The following is a 15720-nucleotide window of genomic DNA, read 5'->3' on the forward strand; positions in this document are numbered from 1 at the left end:
TCATTGCCGTCTCATTCTAGAAAAGAATCCAGACTCCACCTGTGGCTCCATGATAACTGATGGACCTCTGGTTGGAGGCTGGACGATGATGTTTGGACTGGAAGGAAAACTCCTTGTCCAAATTCCATTGTGTTCAAGTTTAAAGTCCCACAATAAGAAGTAGCTGAATCTGACAGGTGGAGGTTTGGAACTACAAGATGGTGATGTTTTCTTGACTTGATGCTCTGACTGTCAGGGTGGATGACAGCTTCTTCTGCTGCTGCATCTGAGTGGCTATGATTGGAGGTTTTACCTCCCAAGGTTGTCTGGTTCCAGGGGAAATTCTAAAATTCCAGTCCCCAACCTGGGCTGTTCTGAAACTCTTCTCCTGAATCACTCCTGAGCTGCATCAAGAACAAATACCAGTGCCAACCAGATCAACTTCATGGCTGCTAACAGCCTCAGACACTTGATTTCCATCAATCTGGAGCCAAGAAGGCCCTCACCTGTGGTTCTCCTCCAGGAGGGTCCAGGTTCTGCCATTGTGGCTCCTGGTGCCACTGCCAGAGAGCCTCAGCTGCACACTGCAACATTTCAACAGGAGATTGACATTCCTTCAAATGTCCTGACATCTGATTCCAATGGTTCTGTTCCATATTTATATTTTAAATCAATCACACAATGAAAGCTGCCTCAGCTGGTTTAAGTGAGAGAACAAGCTAAGAGATCTGAAACCAGTCAAATATGCTTTTCTGTGTGCAAACTAGTGAGGGGCATGGAAGGATATTTTACCACCAATACAGAACCCAGACTTTAGTCATGTGATGAGATGGAGACTCTGATTATGAAGTTAATGGACAAAATGTGAATTGAAGGATGAACACAAATGGGTTTTTGAACCAAACACATTTCTTCAGCAGACTTTGATCCAACATTGAAGTTAGAGTTTGGTGGCTGCTCCATGTTGGAGGAAACCAGGCAATGTTGGACCATCACAGGGAAGCTCCTTTGCCTCCTCTGCTGCCAGTTTAACCACTCACTCCCATCAGTGGAGAGCAGCTTCAACTGGGTTTGGAATGTACCACTGTGGATGCATGGGAATGTGGAGAAAATGTCCTTTGTCAGAAGTGGGATTCGAACCCACGCCTCCAGGAGAGACTGCGACCTGAACGCTGCGCCTTAGACCGCTCGGCCATCCTGACAGACACTGACAGTTGCAGACTGAATTAATTCACTGACAAAGTAGAATTTTTTTCCACAGGAGCTACTGGCTCCTTAGTTGTTGCATTTATTGTTAACATTAAACACACAGTCTGTGTTCATGGCAGTAAGAAATGAACCAGAACATTAGAACCACATTGCATCTCTTGATCAGTTTGTTACATGGGACACATTCCAGACAGGAAGGTCCCACCAAGACTTGAACTGGGATCACTGGATCCAGAGTCCAGAGGGCTCACCATTCCACCATGGAACCAAACACAAGGAGGAGGTTCCTCTAAATACCACTTGACATCACTTGCAATCAACCTGTTGCTATTTGGAGGTTCATCTTGCTCTTGTTCCAGACTACATTGGCAAAAGGATCATGAACCACAAGGAAATCATGGAACTCCAGATTGATTCAGGACTTTCTAACTCCATCGTATGACCTGGGAGCAAAGACTGGCCAGGCCTTTCTTAATTTATCAGTTAATTACTGCTTCAACAAACATGCCACTTAATTAAGTTACCAGAATTTCTCTCATTGAAAAACCCACCAGCCTGATTTCTTGACACGACATGAAAAATTCTCCAAGAACCCACAGTTGGGTGGAAAGATACCAGGTTAACCAGGAGGAGTCCTGTTCCTGAACCATGGATGGAACAAAGTCCACTGGAAAACTCAGCAGTTCCTGAGTGCCAGATCCATCCGGGAGCTTGGGTCTCCCCTTGACTGTGGTGATCCATGAGATCAAGGAGGACAGAGGAAAGAAGGATCCTGTTGGAGATCTCCTCCCTTCTTCCTCCACTTCACTACTACTTGGATGTCAGGAATATGAGGTACTTTACTCAAATGAGGTATTAGGAGTTTCCTGTTTGCCAAGAAGGAAGTCAGAGGTTCATACCTCACTTGTTGGTGGTGCCCTCAACCTGCTGAGAGCATCACTTAGTTCTCTACAGAGAAACATGGCAGCTCTGCTGAAGGCTGCAGGAAACCTGCTTGAACTGAGACTTGGACTCAGGTCACTGGATTCAAAGTCCAGGGTGCCAACAGGTCCACCAGGGCATCTGTGCTTTACTTACCGTGTAAAAAGGACCACAGTGGTCGTCTGGTTTTAATTTAACAAACAAATACGGTTGAAAACTTTGAGACAGAGACACAGGGCTCTTATTTGAAGGACCATGGGATGGGAAATATCCCAGACCTCTGAGATCAGAGCGTTCACTTTGATCTCAGGGTCGTGACTTTGGGGGTTCTTCCTTTGGTCTTCAAATACTTGTGTTTTTATTGGCAGAACTTTCAACTTGCATGCAAAAAGAGAATCACAGTCAATGGAAACCCAGCAGACAGTGTTTATTTCTAATAAATCAGACAATCACACAAATGAGAATGAAAGGAAAAAACAATAAAATGTTTTAAAATCCTTCTCCACTCTAAAGCTTTTTGAAGTTCATTTGAAGGTTCAAAGGTGGAGGTGAGGAGGTCACCCTGATCCTCCCTGTCGTCACTGCCGGGATTCTTTCTTCTGGTGCTGTGGTTCTTCTGATGAAGGGGGCGTGATGTTTGCTGTCTCAGGCTCCACCAAATGTCCTCTTTAGGACGCCACAATGTGGCCTCTTCACTGCTCCATCTTCCCTGCATCGGAGACACCAGGGTTCCTCCTGGTGCCGACCCCATCGTCCTTCTACCCAATGGTGCGGCCATGGATCCTCAGAGGACGCTGGGATCCTTCTTCTCATCAGAGCCACAGTTTTTCCTGGAGGGAACAACAGGAGCTTTGTTGTAATGTTTTGCTCGGTGTTTCCTGCTCAGAGCGTCAGGATCTGTGACGCCATCTTGTGGTAGGGGGTCATCATCTTGTTGTGTGGTAGTGGATTCATTGATCTGCTGTTTCAACACATTCAAGTTCATTATCCTACAAGTCAAAGTACATTTGGTGTGGAGTTTTAGTTTCTGGCCTCAATCATAACGTGTGCCTTTCTTCTTCATGAACATTTCTCAGCTTTTTAAGTTTACCTCAAAACCTCAAAATAATGCTACAGTGATGTCGGAAGAATTGCTAATGAACTCAAAATGATGCGACAGTGATGTAGTGAAAGTTGCTAATAAACTCAAAGTGATGCTGACAGTCGTGTCGTAAGAGTTGCTACTAACCACAAAATAATGCTACAGTGATGTCGGAAGAATTGCTAATGAACTCAAAATAATGCTAACAGTGATGTAGTGATAGTTGCTTCAAACCTCAAAATGATGCGACAGTGATGGAGTAAGAATTGCTAATGATCTCAAAGTGATGCTAACAGTAATGTAGTAAGAGTTGCTACGAACCTTTAAATAATGCAACAGTAATGTAGTAAGAGTTGCTACGAACCTCAAAATAATGCGACAGTGATGTCGGAAGAATTGCTAATGATCTCAAAATGATGCGACAGTGATGTAGTAAGAATTGCTAATGAAGTCAAAATGACGCTAACAGTGATGTACTTAAAGTTGCTAATCAACTCAGTGATGCTTAAAGTAATGCAGTACGTGTTTCGAACAACCTCAAAGTGATGCTGACAGTCATGTAGTAAGAGTTGCTACGAACCTCAAATAATGCGACAGTGATGTCAGAAGAATTTCTAAAGATCTCAAAATGATGCGTAAGTGATTTAGTAAGAATTGCTAATGAACTCAAAATGATGCTAACAGTAATGTAGTGATAGTTGGTAATAAACTCAGTGATGCTTACAGTAATGTAGTAAGAGTTGCTACGAACCTTTAAATAATGCAACAATAATGTAGTAAGAGTTGCTACGAACCTCAAAATAATGTGACAGTGATGTCGGAAGAATTGCTAATGAACTCAAAATGATGCTAACAGTAATGGAGTGAAAGTTTCGAATAACCTCAAAGTGATGCTGACAGTCATGTAGTAAGTTTTGCTACGAACCTCAAAATATTGCGACAGTGATGTCGGAAGAATTGCTAATGATCTCAAAATGATGCTAACAGTAATGTAGTGATAGTTGCTAATAAACTCAGTGATGCTTACAGTAATGTAGTCAGTGTTTCGAACAACCTCAAAGTGATGCTGACACCCATGTAGTAAGTGTTTGGAACAACCTCAAAGTGATGCTGACAGTCATGTGGTAAGAGTTGCTACTAACCTCATAATGATGCTAACAGTCATGTCGTGATAGTTGCTAATGAACTCAAAGTGATGCTTACAGTAATGTAGTAAGTGTTTCGAACAACCTCAAAGTGATTCTGACAGTCATGTCGTAAGAGTTGCTTCGAACCTCAAAATAATGCGACAGTGATGTCAGAAGAATTGGTAATGATCTCAAACTGATGGGACAGTGATGTCGTAAGAATTGCTAATGAACTCAAAATGATGCTAACAGTAACGTAGTGATAGTTGCTAATGAACTCAGTGATGCTTACAGTAATGTAGTAAGAGTTTCGAAGAACCTCAAAGTGATGCTGACAGTCATGTAGTAAGTGTTTCGAACAACTTCAAAGTGATCCTGACAGTCATATCGTAAGAGTTTCGAACAACTTCAAAGTGATCCTGACAGTCATGTAGTAAGAGTTTCTTTCGTCGTCTTTCGTCGTCCTCCGCTTCATCCGGTGGGTCCGGGTCGCGAGGGCAGCAGTCTCAGCAAGGAAGTCAGACTGCCCTCTCCCCAGCCACTTCAACCAGCTCTTCCGGGAGGATCCCGAGGCGTTCCCAGGCCAGCCGAGAGATATCATCCCTCCACCGTGTCCTGGGTCGGCCTCCTCCCAGTTGGACATGCCTGGAAAACCTCCAGAGGGAGGCGCCCAGGAGGTATCCTCACCAGATGCCCGAACCACCTCAACTCGCTCCTCTAGACATGGAGGAGCAGCGGTTCTACTCTAAGTCCCTCCCGAATGACTGAGCTTCTCACCCTATCTCTAAGGGAGAGCCCAGCCACCCTGCGGAGGAAACTCATTTCGGCCGCTTGTATTCGCGATCTTGTTCTTTCGGTCATTACCCAAAGCTCATAACCATAGGTGAGGATTGGAACGTAGATTGACCGGTAAATCGAGAGCCTGGCCTTTTGGCTAAGCTCCCTCTTCACCACAACAGACTGGTTTAGCAACCGCAAGACTGCGGATGCCGCCCCAATCCGCCTGTCAATCTCCTGCTCCATCTTACCCTCACTCGTGAAGAAGACCCCGAGATACTTAAACTCCTCCACCTGAGGTAAGACCTCCCCCCCGACCCGGAGTGGGAAACCACCCTTTTCCGGCTGAGGACCATGGCCTCAGACTTGGAGGTGCTGATTCTCATCCCAGCTGCTTCACATTCGGCTGCAAACTGTCCCAGCAAGAGCTGGAGGTCGTGGCCCGATGGCGCTAAGCGGACTACGTCATCCGCAAACAGCAAAGACGACATCCTCCCGCCACCAAACTCAACCCCCTCCACCACCCGGCTGCGCCTAGAAATTCTGTCCATAAAAGTTATGAACAGAACCGGTGACAAAGGGCAGCGTTGGCGGAGTCCAACCCTCACCGGGAACAAGTCCGACTTACTACCGGCCACACGGACCAGACTCTCACTCCTCCGGTAGAATGGCCGAATGGCCCTTTGTAAAGGGCCATCCACCCCGTACTCCCGGAGTACCCCCCACAGTATGCTCCTGGGAACACGGTCATAAGCCTTCTCCAAGTCCACAAAGCACATGTGGACTGGTTGGGCAAACTCCCATGCCCCCTCCAGCACCCTTGCGAGGGTGAAGAGCTGATCCATGGTTCCACGGCCAGGACGAAAACCACACTGCTCCTCCTCAATCTGAGGTTCGACTATCGCCCTGACCCTCCTCTCCAGTACCCTGGCGTAGACCTTACCAGGGAGGCTGAGAAGTGTGATCCCCCGATAGTTGGAACACCCCTCTGGTCCCCTGTCTTAAAGACGGGGACCACCACCCCGGTCTGCCACTCCAAAGGCACTTCCCCCGATGTCCACGCAATGTTGCAGAGACCTGTCAGCCAAGACAGCCCCACTACATCCAGAGCCTTGAGATACCCGGGGCGGATCTTATCCACCCCCGGGGCTCTGCCACCGCGGAGCTGTTTAACTGCCTCGGCGACTTCTGCCCCTGAGATTGGACGACCCCCCCCCCCCCCCCCAAGCACTCCCCAGACTCTGTCTCCTCCACGGAGTACGTGCTGGTGGGATTGAGGAGTTCCTCAAAGTATTCCTTCCACCGCCCAATTATCTCCCCAGTTGACGTCAGCAGCCTCCCACCCCCACTGTAAACAGTGTGGGCAAGTTGCCGCCTTCCCCCCCTGAGGCGACGGACGGTTTGCCAGAACCTTTTTGGAGCCGACCGATAGTTGTTCTCCATGGCCTCACTGAACTCTTCCCATGCCCGAGTTTTTGCTTTGGCGACCGCCACAGCTGCACACCGTTTGGCCTGCCGGTAGCGGTCAGCTGCCTCTGGAGACCCACAGGCCAGCCATGCCCTGTAAGCCTCCTTCTTCAGCCTGACGGCTCCCCTCACCTCTGGTGTCCACCAGCGTGTTCGAGGATTACCCCTGCGGCCGGCCCCAGCAGCCTTGCGGCCACAGCTCACAGCAGCCGCCTCGACAATGGCAGAGCGGAACATGGCCCATTCGGACTCAATGTCCCCCACTACCCCCATGATGTGATCAAAGCTCTGCCGGAGGTGGGAGTTAAAGATCGTTCTGACTGGTTCTTCTGCCAGGCGTTCCCAACAAACCCTCACTACTCGTTTGGGCCTGCCAGGTCTGCGCGGCATCTTCCCCTGCCATCTGATCCAACTCACCACCAGGTGGTGATCAGTTGACAGCTCAGCTCCTCTCTTCACCCGAGTGTCCAGAACATGCGGTCGCAGGTCAAATGATACGACTATAAAATCGATCATAGACCTGCGACCTAGGGTGTCCTGGTGCCATGTGCACCGGTGGGCATCCTTATGCTCGAACATGGTGTTCGTTATGGCCAAACTGCGACTTGCACAGAAGTTCAATAACTGAACACCACTCGGGTTCAGGTCGAGCCTGCCGTTCCTCCCAATCACACCTCTCCAGGTCATGCTGTCGTTGCCCACGTGAGCGTTGAAGTCTCCCAGTAGGACAATGGAGTCCCCAGCCGGGGCACCATCCAGTACCCTTCCCAAGGACTCCAAAAAGGGTGGGTACTCTGAACTAGTTTTCGGCGCATATGCGCAGACCACAGTCAGGACCCGTTCCCCGACCCGAAGGCGCAGGGAAGCAACCCTTTCGTCCACGGGGGTAAACCCCAACGTACAGGCAGAGAGTCGAGGGGCAACCAAAAAGCCCACCCCCGCCCTCCGCCTCTCACCCGGAGCAACTCCAGCAAAAGAGAAAGTCCAACCCCTCTCAAGGACTCGGGTTCCGGACCCAGAGCTATGTGTGGAGGTGAGGCCGACTATATCTAGCCGGTAACACTCAACCTCTTCCACCAGCTCCAGCTCCTTCCCCACCAGAGAGGTAACGTTCCATGTCCCAAAAGCCAGCTTCCATGTCTGTGGTTCAGACAGCCGAGACACCCGCCTGAAACTGCCACCCAAACCACATTGCACCTGACCCCTCCGGTTCCCCCGATGAGTGGTGAGTCCAAGGGAGGACGTGCCTGTGTCTCCTCTTCGGGCAGGGCCTGGCCGGGCCCCAAGGACCAAGGCCCGGACACCAGGCGCTCGCCTTCGAGCCCCCACCCTGGGCCTGGCTCCAGGGCGGGGCCCCAGTGCCCCTCCGGGCAGGGTACATGTAGCACTTGCTGGATTTTCCATGAAGGGTCTGTTGAACCGTTCTTTGTCTGGCCCTTCGCCTAGGACCAGTCTGCCTAGGTTGACCCTACCAGGGGAAAAATGCCCCCGACAGCATAACTCCTAGGGTCACTAGGGCACTCAAAATCCTCCACCACGGTAAGGTGACGGTTCCAGGAGGAGTAAGAGTTGCTACTAAACTCAATTTAATGCTACAGTGATGTCGTAAGAATTGCTAATAAACTCAAAATGATGCTAACAGTAATGGAGTGATAATTGCTAATAAACTTAAAGTGATGCTGACAGTAATGTAGTAAGAGTTGCTACGAACCTTTAAATAATGCAACAGTAATGTAGTAAGAGTTGCTACGAACCTCAAAATATTGCGAAAGTGATGTTGGAAGAATTGCTAATGAACTCAAAATGATGCGAACAGTAATGGAGTGAAAGTTTCGAATAACCTCAAGGTGATGCTGACAGTCATGTATTAAGTGTTGCTACGAACCTCAAAATAACGCGACAGTAATGTCGTAAAAGTTGCTACGAACCTCAAAATATTGCGAAAGTGATGTCGGAAGAATTGCTAATGAACTCAAAATGATGCTAACAGTAATGTAGTGATAGTTGCTAATAAACTCAGTGATGCTGACAGTAATGTAGTAAGAGTTTCGAACAACCTCAAAGTGATGCTGACAGTAATGTAGTTAGTGTTTCGAACAACCTCAAAGTGATGCTGACAGTCATGTAGTAAGAGTTGCTACGAACCTCAAAATATTGCGAAAGTGATGTTGGAGGAATTGCTAATGAACTCAAAATGATGCGAACAGTAATGGAGTGAAAGTTTCGAATAACCTCAAGGTGATGCTGACAGTCATGTATTAAGTGTTGCTACGAACCTCAAACTGATGCGACAGTGATGTCAGAAGAATTGGTAATGATCTCAAACTGATGGGACAGTGATGTCGTAAGAATTGCTAATGAACTCAACATGATGCTAACAGTAATGTAGTAAGTGTTTCGAAAAACCTCAAAGTGATGCTGACAGTCATGTACTAAGAGTTGCTACGAACCTCAAAATAATGCGACAGTGATGTCAGAAGAATTGCTAAAGATCTCAAAATGATGCGACAGTGATTTAGTAAGAATTGCTAATGAACTCAAAATGATGCTAAAAGTAATGTAGTGATAGTTGCTAATAAACTCAGTGATGCTTAGAGTAATGTAGTAAGTGTTTCGAACAACCTCAAAGTGATGCTGACAGTCATGTACTAAGTGTTGCTACGAACCTCAAAATAATGCGACAGTGATGTCAGAAGAATTGCTAAAGATCTCAAAATGATGCGACAGTGATGTCAGAAGAATTGGTAATGATCTCAAAATGATGCTAACAGTAATGGAGTGAATGTTTCGAATAACCTCAAAGTGATGCTGACAGTAATGTAGTAAGAGTTGCTACAAACCTTAAAATAATGCAACAATGATGTAGTAAGAGTTGCCACGAAACTCAATATAATGCGACAGTAATGTATTAAAGTTGCTACGAACCTCAAAATATTGCGACAGTGATGTCGGAAGAATTGCTAATGAACTTAAAATGATGCTAACAGTAATGTAGTAAGTGTTTCGAATAACCTCAAAGTGATGGTGACAGTCATGTAGTAAGAGTTGCTACGAACCTCAAAATAATGCGACAGTGATGTCAGAAGAACTGCTAAAGATCTCAAAATGATGCGACAGTGATTTTGTAAGAAGTGCTAATGAACTCAAAATGATGCTAACAGTAATGGAGTGAACGTTTCAAATAACCTCAAAGTGATGCTGACAGTCATGTACTAAGAGTTGCTACGAACCTCAAAATAATTCGACAGTGATGTCGGAAGAATTGCTAATGATCTGAAAATGATGCGACAGTGATGTAGTAAGAATTGCTAATGAACTCAAAATGATGCTAACAGTAATGGAGTGAAACTTTCGAATAACCTCAAAGTGATGCTGACAGTCATGTAGTAAGTGTTGCTACAAACCTCAAAATAATGCGAAAGTAATGTTGTAAAAGTTGCTATGAACCTCAAAATATTGCGACAGTGATGTCGGAAGAATTGCGAATGAACTCAAGATGATGCTAACAGTAATGTAGTGATAGTTCCTAAGAAACTCAGTGATGCGTACAGTAATGTAGAAGGGGTTTCGAACAACCTCAAAGTGATGCTGACAGTCATTTAGTAAGAGTTGCTAATGAACTCAATTCAATGCTACAGTGATGTCGTGAGAATTGCTCATAAACTCAAAATGATGCTAACAGTAATGTAGTGAAAGTTGCAAATAAACTCAAAGTGATGCTGAAAGTAATGTAGTAAGAGTTGCTACGAACCTTAAAATAATGCAACAATAATGTAGAAAGAGTTGCTACGAACCTCAAAATAATGTGACAGTGATGTCAGAAGAATTGCTAATGATCTGAAAATGATGCGACAGTGATGTAGTAAGAATTGCTAATGAACTCAAAATGATGCTAACAGTAATGGAGTGAAAGTTTCGAATAACCTCAAAGTGATGCTGACAGTCATGTAGTAAGAGTTGCTGCGAACCTAAAAATATTGCGACAGTGATGTCGGAAGATTGCTAATGAACTCAAAATGATGCTAACAGTAATGTAGTGATAGTTGCTAATCAAGTCAGTGATGCTTACAGTAATGTAGTAAGTGTTTCGAACAACCTCAAAGTGATGCTGACAGTCATGTAGTAAGAGTTGCTACTCACCTCAAAATAATGCGACAGTGATGTCAGAAGAATTGCTAAAGATCTCAAAATGATGCGACAGTGATGTCAGAAGAATTGGTAATGATCTCAAACTGATGGGACAGTGATGTCGTAAGAATTGCGAATGAACTCAACATGATGCTAACAGTAATGTAGTGATAGTTGCTAAGAAACTTAGTGATGCTTACAGTAATGTAGTAAGAGTTTCGAACAACCTCAAAGTGATGCTGACAGTCATGTAGTAAGAATTGCTACGAACCTTAAAATAATGCAACAATAATGTAGTAAGAGTTGCTACGAACCTCAAAATAATGTGACAGTGATGTCAGAAGAATTGCTAATGAACTCAAAATGATGCTTACAGTAATGTAGTAAGTGTTTCGAATAACCTCAAAGTGATGCTGAAAGTAATGTAGTAAGAGTTGCTACGGACCTCAATATAATGCGACAGTAATGTAGTAAAAGTTGCTACGAACCTCAAAATATTGCGACAGTGATGTAGTAAGAATTGCTGATGAACTCAAGATGATGCTAACAGTAATGGAGTGAAACTTTCGAATAACCTCAAAGTGATGCTGACAGTCATGTAGGAAGAGTTGCTACGAACCTCAAAATAATGCGCCAGTGATGTCGGAAGAATTGCTAAAGATCTCAAAATGATTCTGCCAGTAATGTAGTGGTAGTTGCTAATAAAGTCAGTGATGCTTACAGTAATGTAGTAAATGTTTCGAACACCCTCAAAGTGATGATGACAGTAATGTAGTAAGAGTTGTTACGAACCTCAAAATAATGCGACAGTGATGTCGGAAGAATTGCTAATGATCTCAAAATGATGCGACAGTGATGTCGTAAGAATTGCTAATGAACTCAAAATGATGCGAATAGTAATGGAGTGAAACTTTCGAATAACCTCAAAGTGATGCTGACAGTCATGTAGTAAGTGTTGCTACAAACCTCAAAATAATGCGACAGTAATGTCAGAAGAATTGCTAATGAACTCAAAATGATGCTAACAGTAATGGAGTGAAAGTTTCGAATACCCTCAAAGTGATAATGAAAGTCATGTGGTTTGAGTCGTGAGTACATTAAAAATGATGCTGACAGTGATATCGTAAGAATTGCTATATAACTCAAAACGATGCTAATAGTAATGTAGTGATAGTTGCTAATGAACTTAAAGTGATGCTGACAGTAATGTAGTAAGTGTTTCAAAAAACCTCAAAGTGATTCTGACAGTCATGTAGTAAGAGTTGCTACGAACCTCAAAATAATGCGACAGTGATGTCAGAAGAATTGCTAATGAACTCAAAATGATGCGACAGTGACGTAGTAATAATTGTAATGAAATCAAAATGATGCTAACAGTAATAGAGTGAAACTTTCGAATAACCTCAAAGTGATGCTGACAGTCATGTCGTAAGTGTTGCTACGAACCTCAAAATAATGCGACAGTAATGTAGTAAAAATTGCTACGTACCTCAAAATATTGCGACAGTGATGTCGGAAGAATTGCTAATGAACTCAAGATGATGCTAACAGTAATATAGTGATAGTTGCTAAGAAACTCAGTGATGCTTACAGTAATGTAGTAAGTGTTTCGAACAACCTCAAAGTTATGCTGACAGTTATTTAGTAAGAGTTGCTAATGAACTCAATTTAATGCTACAGTGATGTCGTGAGAATTGCTCATGAACTCAAAATGATGATAACAGTAATGGAGTGAACGTTTCGAATAACCTCAAAGTGATGCTGACAGTAATGTAGTAAGTGTTTCAAACAACCTCAAAGTGATTCTGACAGTCATGTAGTAAGAGTTGCTACGAACCTCAAAATAATGCAACAGTTATGTCCGAAGAATTGCTAATGAACTCAAAATGATGCGAACAGTAATTGAGTGAACGTTTCGAAAAACCTCAAAGTGATGCTGACAGTCTTATAGTAAGAGTTGCTACGAACATCAAAATAATGCGACAGTGATGTCAGAAGAATTGCTAATGATCGCAAAATATTGCGACAGTGATGTAGTAAGAATTGCTAATGAACTCAAAATGATGCTAAGAGTAATGGAGTGAACGTTTCGAATAACCTCAAAGTAATGCTGACAGTCATGTACTAAGAGTTGCTACGAATCTAAAAATAATGCGACAGTAATGTAGTAAGAATTGCTAATGAACTCAAAATAATGCTAACAGTAATGGAGTGAACGTTTCGAATAACCTCAAAGTAATGCTGACAGTCATGTACTAAAAGTTGCTACGAACCTCAAAATATTGCGACAGTGATGTCGGAAGAATTGCTAATGAACTCAAAATGATGCAAACAGTAATGTAGTGATAGTTGCTAAGAAACTCAGTGATGCTTAAAGTAATGTAGTAAGTGTTTCGAATAACCTCAAAGTGATGCTGACAGTCATGTAGGAAGAGTTGCTACGAACCTCAAAATAATGCGACAGTGATGTCGGAAGAATTGCTAATGATCTCAAAATGATGCGACAGTGATGTAGTAAGAATTGCTCATGAACTCAAAATGATGCTAACAGTAATGGAGTGAAAGTTTCGAATAACCTCAAAGTGATGCTGACAGTCATGTAGAAAGAGTTTCTACGAACCTCAAAATAATGCGACAGTAATGTAGTGAAAGTTGCTACGAACCTCAAAATATTGCGACAGTGATGTCGGAAGAATTGCTAATGAACTCAAAATGATGCTAACAGTAATGTAGTGATAGTTGCTTATGAACTCAAAGTGATGCTTACAGTAATGTAGTAAGTGTTTCGAACAACCTCAAAGTGATGCTGACAGTCATGTAGTAAGAGTTGCTACGGACCTAAAATAATGCGACAGTGATGTCAGAAGAATTGCTAAAGATCTCAAAATGATGCGACAGTGATTTAGTAAGAATTGCTAATGAACTCAAAATGATGCTAACAGTAATGGAGTGAACGTTTCGAATAACCTCAAAGTGATGCTGACAGTCATGTACTAAGAGTTGCTACGAACCTCAAAATAATGCAACAGTAATGTAGTAAAAGTTGCTACGAACCTCAAAATATTGCGACAGTGATGTGGGAAGAATTGCTAATGAACTCAAAATGATGCTAACAGTAATGTAGTGATAGTTGTTAATCAACTCATCAAAACCAGTCATGTGGTTTGAGTTGCGAGTAAATTAAAGTTGCGAGTAAATTAAAAATGATGCTGACAGTGATGTTGTAAAAAGTGATGCTGACAGTCATGTCGTAACAGTTGCTTCTAACCTCAAAATGATGCTAACAGTAATGTAGTGATAGTTGCTAATTAACTCAGTGATGCTTACAGTAATGTAGGAAGAGTTTCGAACAACTTCAAAGTGATGCTGACAATCGTGTAGTAAGTGTTGCTATGAACCTCAAAATATTGCTACAGTGATGTCAGAAGAATTGCTAATAAACTCAAAATGATGGAAACAGTAATGTAGTGATAGTTGCTACGAAACTTTAAATAATGCAACAATAATGTAGTAAGAGTTGCTACGAACCTTAGAAAATGCAACAGTAAAGTAGTAAGAATTGCTTCGAACCTGAAAATAAGGCGACAGTGATGTAAGAAGAATTGGTAATGATCTCAAACTGATGGGAAGGTGATGTAGTAAGAATTGCTAATGAACTCAAAATGATGCTAACAGTAATGGAGTGAAAGTTTCGAATAACCTCAAAGTGATGCTGACAGTCATGTCGTAAGTGTTGCTACGAACCTCAAAATATTGCGACAGTGATGTACTAAGAATTGCTAATGAACTCTATATGATGCTAACAGTCATGCAGTGATAGTTGCTAATTAATTCAGTGATGCTTACAGTAATGTAGTAAGTGTTTCGAACAACCTAAAAGTGATGCTGACAGTCATGTAGGAAGAGTTGCTACGAACCTCAAAATAATGCGACAGTGATGTCGGAAGAATTGCTAATGAACTCAAAATGATGCTAACACTAATGTAGTGATAGTTGCTACGAACCTTTAAATAATGCAACAATAATGTGGTTAGAGTTGTTCCGAACCTTTAAATAATGATACAATAATGTCGTAAGAGTTGCTACGAACCTCAAAATATTGCGACAGTGATGTCGGAAGAATTGCAAATGATCTCAAAATGATGCGACAGTGATGTATTAAGAATTGCTAATGAACTCAAAATGATGCGAACAGTATTGGAGTGAAAGTTTCGAATAACCTGAAAGTGATGCTGAAAGTCATGTAGTAAATGTTGCTACAAACCTCAAAATATTGCGACAGTGATGTCGGAAAAATTGCTAATGAACTCAAAATGATGCTAACAGTAATGTAGTGATAGTTGCTAATCAACTCAGTGATGCTTACAGTAATGTAGTCAGTGTTTCGAATAACCTCAAAGTGATTTTGACAGTCATGTAGTAAGAGTTGCTACGAACCTCAAAATAATGTGACAGTGATGTCGGAAGAATTGCTAATGATCTCAAAATGATGCGACAGTGATGTAGTAAGAATTGCTAATGAACTCAAAATGATGCTAACAGTATTGGAGTGAAAGTTTCGAATAACCTCAAAGTGATGCTGACAGTCATGTAGTAAGTGTTGCTACAAACCTCAAAATATTGCGACAGTGATGTCGGAAGAATTGCTAATGAACTCAACATGATGCTAACAGTAATGTAGTGATAGTTGCTAATCAACTCAGTGATGCTTACAGTAATGTAGTAAGTGTTTCGAACAACCTCAAAGTGATGCTGACAGTCATGTTGTAAAAGTTGCTTCTAACCTCAAAATGATGCTAACAGTAATATAGTGATAGTTGCTAATGAACTCAGTGATGCTTACAGTAATGTAGTAAGAGTTTCGAACAACCTCAAAGTGATGCTGACAGTCATGTACTTAGAGTTGCTGATGAACTCAATTTAAATCTACATTGATGTCGTAAGAATTTCTAATAAACTCAAAATGATGGTAACAGTAATGTAGTGATAGTTGCTAATCAACTCAGTGATGCTTACAGTAATGTAGTAAGT

The sequence above is a fragment of the Aulostomus chinensis genome, chromosome 1, assembly GCF_037954235.1.
Source record: "Aulostomus chinensis isolate RoL2024-O1b breed Wild chromosome 1, RoL_Achi_v1.0, whole genome shotgun sequence".
Classification (NCBI taxonomy): Eukaryota; Metazoa; Chordata; class Actinopteri; order Syngnathiformes; family Aulostomidae; genus Aulostomus; species Aulostomus chinensis.